General features: G+C 32.3%; 1 protein-coding gene across 1 annotated transcript in view; it reads right to left on the bottom strand.

Moving 5' to 3' along the window:
• Positions 1-3,956, bottom strand: part of LOC108771178 (prostatic spermine-binding protein-like) — a gene marked incomplete at its 3' end in the record, with an annotated part of 49,325 nt that overhangs the window by 25,947 nt on the left and 19,422 nt on the right. The gene's annotated exons all lie outside the window — the stretch shown is intronic.

The following is a 3,956-nucleotide window of genomic DNA, read 5'->3' as shown; positions in this document are numbered from 1 at the left end:
AACGTAAATATATGTTTATAAATAAACATAGAAATCGATTAAATTATGAAATACTCAATACATTTTATTGTACTGTTAGGTAAAATATGTACTTTATAATTCGAAATATTTGCATTTTATTTTTATACTCAAATTAAATCAGTGTACAACGGCTTTAATATGCATCAGTGCCTTCCAATCCAATTCGCCATAATGCTTATTATACGAAGAAGGAGAAAACGCTTTTGGTGCAGTTTATTTCCGAAAAAAAGCTTTCAAAAATAATTATCGATGCGACAGATCTAAATCAAAAGCTATCAAAATCTGTGCGATTTTTCTTCAAGTTACGAACGTTTTCTGAAATGTAGAATGGTGGATCCAAATTAGCGGATTGAATCTGGAAAGTAGACAGATTTGTGTCGAAAAGGTTCTTAGGCTTTTTAGAGGTCGCTGATAACAAATCTAAAAAAATTAAAATATAGAATAATTAATAAAACCATAAAATATGTATTACAGGCAATAGGAGTCGACGCTGGTTATCAGTTAGCGCAATTTTTCTTAATACTAAATATATAAACCTTAACTTTGAACGTTTCCACTCATGGTTTGAGTCTTCATCAGCAATCTTTCACCCTAGCGAAACAATTGGAGTATTGCATGACAAAATGATATCTCCAACGTTTTTCTCTCGAATATTGAACCGTTTACTGTTGTGAGGTAAGTCACATACTCACAAAGTTAAAAAGCTGAGTGTCAATGAGAACTCAAGCTAAAATTATATGAAAGATTAAATTATCGTATGTATAATTTGAAAATTGATATTCACCTCACCTCACATAGTCGACGCTTCTACACTGAACCCTGTAATGAATCTCTCTTATTTAACATTTCGTAACTTGTTAATATGTTATAAATTATCGTCAAATTTTAAAAAATAACTGCTAAAATATAGAAATTCAAAATGACGGATCCATTACAAAGGACCGAAATGCGAAAAGTGATATTTAGTCCGCTATATTAGATCCGCCATTCATTTTGAGTTTTCATATTTTAAGTTCATATTTTTTTTCAGATCCGGTATCAGTGATGTCTAGAAAGCCTACACCCGTATTCATAGTCCTTCCTTATTTTAAGGATGGACGAAGCCTCCATGAAGGATTTCTCGATTCTCCAAGGCTTCCTTGTTTCATAAACGGATCTCAAGTCTGCCTTCCCGAAGGAAGGAATATTTTAGGGATTTTAGTAACCTACTGAGGATAGCATGTCATAATATATAGAGTATATGCATACCTAATATCGTGAATTACGAATAATAGAGGTTATAAGGCATTGTTGATTAAATAAGGTCGTGATTAAGCATTTTGCAACAATAATGGACAAAAATAAAACTAATAGCGAATTTGATTGCGTACTGATGCACATTAAAACCGTCGTACATACACAAAAGAACGTAAATATATGTTTATAAATAAACATAGAAATCGATTAAATTATGAAATACTCAATACATTTTATTGTACTGTTAGGTAAAATATTTTATAATTCGAAATATTGGCATTTTATTTTTATACTCAAATTAAATCAGTGTACAACGACTTTAATATGCATCAGTACTTCCAATCGAATTCGCCATGATGCTTATTATACGAAGAAGAAGAAAATGCTTTCGGTACAGTTTATTTCCGAAAAAAAAGCTATCGAAAATAATTATCAATGCGACAGATCTAAATTAAAAGCTGTCGAATGTAAAAAGACCGGTGTGACGAATTAAATTTGGAGGTTTGCTTGGTTATGAAGGCTGCATCTCCTCCTCAAGGAAACTCGTAATCTCCCTTGAGAAAAGGAAACTAATAAGGCTCCTTGTTTAATCAAGAAATGTTTATGAAACATGAAATGAGAAACAAGGAATCTTCATTCCTCAAGGAAGGACTATGAATACGGATATAAGGTACTTTTTTAAATTTTACTTTCAGGTTCAATTAGCTAATTTAAATCGACCATTTTACATTGCAGAAAACGTTCATAATTCGATGAAAAAAAATCTTACAATAAAAAAATAAAAATTCCTTTTTAAATATGAAAATTCGCTCTTTAGAGTGGCACTAATGAAATTGAAAAATAAAATTTCGTTTGCCCACAAAAAAATGGTAAATACGGCAAAAAACACTGTTTTTGGCTCATATTACTTGATTTATCTCCATAATCTGACGTGATGGGTATCTTTCGCTGACGGATTTGGATTTAGCGACCTTGAATCTATTAAGAAATGTTGGCTCTAATTGCCGCCATTTTGTTTGTTGGACTGTGTTATTAATTAATCATTTCTGGTTTTATTGTCTTGAAGACAATTAAGAGGATCCTAAAGCCTCCTGTTTTACTGATTAAATCATATAATTTTTGTATAACACAAATACTTTTTTCCTGTCTCTCTCTTTCACCGATTCGAAAATCCTTTCCCAGGATTAAAATATACGTATTAATACGTGTCTGTGGGAAGTGGAGTCTAACCGAACGACCAAAAATTTCAAAATTGATATATTTTTTACCACTTCTTAGCTTAACATGGCGTCTCAGTTGTCAAGTTGTGACAACATTTGTTTGATACGAAAGCTTTGCAACCTGTACGAAATAGTGGTTCCCAAACACGTTAGTTTACACGAACAATGTCGAGTTCTTAGAATTAGACTTAGACGCTTTATCGCGACGAAATTGACACGAATGTGCGACTGCGTGTATCATAGGTTGCGTGAGATATTGATTTGATAGTTTATAAAGACACGGCGCGCGCGCGCGGCGTGACCTCTGGTGACTTCGTCGGAGTTCGAACTTCGTTTTAGGATTCTCTTAAATCATAATATTATAATAAAGTAACTAAAAATCTTCGTATACATCACATATGCTGTTTTTTGCAAACAAAAACTGGAGTTTCGGCACTAATAATACTTAATCTTCACATTATTACTCCAATTAACATGATACAAAAACTCTGCAAGAGAAAATGAAATGCAAAAACTTGCAATTATCATAAAATGATTTACAATAAGACTTTTCAGACGTTATTCGTTATTAGTTTTACAAGCCAAACTTATATTTGTTCAGATATAAGTTTATATTCTTAATCAGGAGTGACGTCATCACACATATGTATAATGGAATCGGCAGGATCCCGTTTGCCTACAAATCAATTGCCTACATCACTTTTACTGACAACTCGATTGCACACAAAAATTATTGCTTATAGCTTGATTGTCTACATGCATTTTTGCGCACAAATAAAAATTTCAGAAACAACGTTATGTTTGCCACATGTATTATTGCCTATATGTATTATTGCCTACATGAATTATTGCCTACAGCTCAATTGACTACAAGCACTTCTATACACAAATGAAAACTTTAGGGACAAAATCTAATTTTCTTATGTATTATTACCTACAGATTGATTGTCTGCATGTATTATTCTCTATTTTAAAAATACAAATTCTGTTTTGAAACAAATTCTTTGCTTTAAAACACAACTTCTCTGTTTTAAAAATACAAATTATTTTCTTACTTAACTTAATCTTAATTTTATATTTGTGCGCAAAAGTGCATGTAGGCAATCGAGCTATAGGCAATAATTTTTGTGAGCAAACGAACTGTTGCTAAAAGTAATGTATACCATAATGCTGCTATAGGCAATCGATTTATAGGTAAAACGAGCCATCTTATGGAATCATCTCTTTGCTGAGGAAATGTATTTGAAAATGTATCTGAAAATCAGTTCTGAGATTCAATGTTTTGTATCTGGCTACAAATACGAGGGCGAATCAAATATTAACCGGACTTTTCTTTTTAACGCTCCCTAGGTGAAGACTGCTTTCCTTTTAGGAGACACAAACCGACACAGTATAACACACTCAAACACAGTTTGCCACGCTTAAATGGAACGCGATATGTGCAGTGTGTGTATCGTGTGTACGAACTTTTAATACCTA

Source organism: Trachymyrmex cornetzi, unplaced genomic scaffold (genome assembly GCF_001594075.2).
Source record: "Trachymyrmex cornetzi isolate Tcor2-1 unplaced genomic scaffold, Tcor1.1 scaffold1404, whole genome shotgun sequence".
In the NCBI taxonomy this organism is placed as follows: Eukaryota; Metazoa; Arthropoda; class Insecta; order Hymenoptera; family Formicidae; genus Trachymyrmex; species Trachymyrmex cornetzi.
Note: the sequence above shows the minus strand (reverse complement) of the source record. Positions and strands in the feature narration are given on the sequence as shown.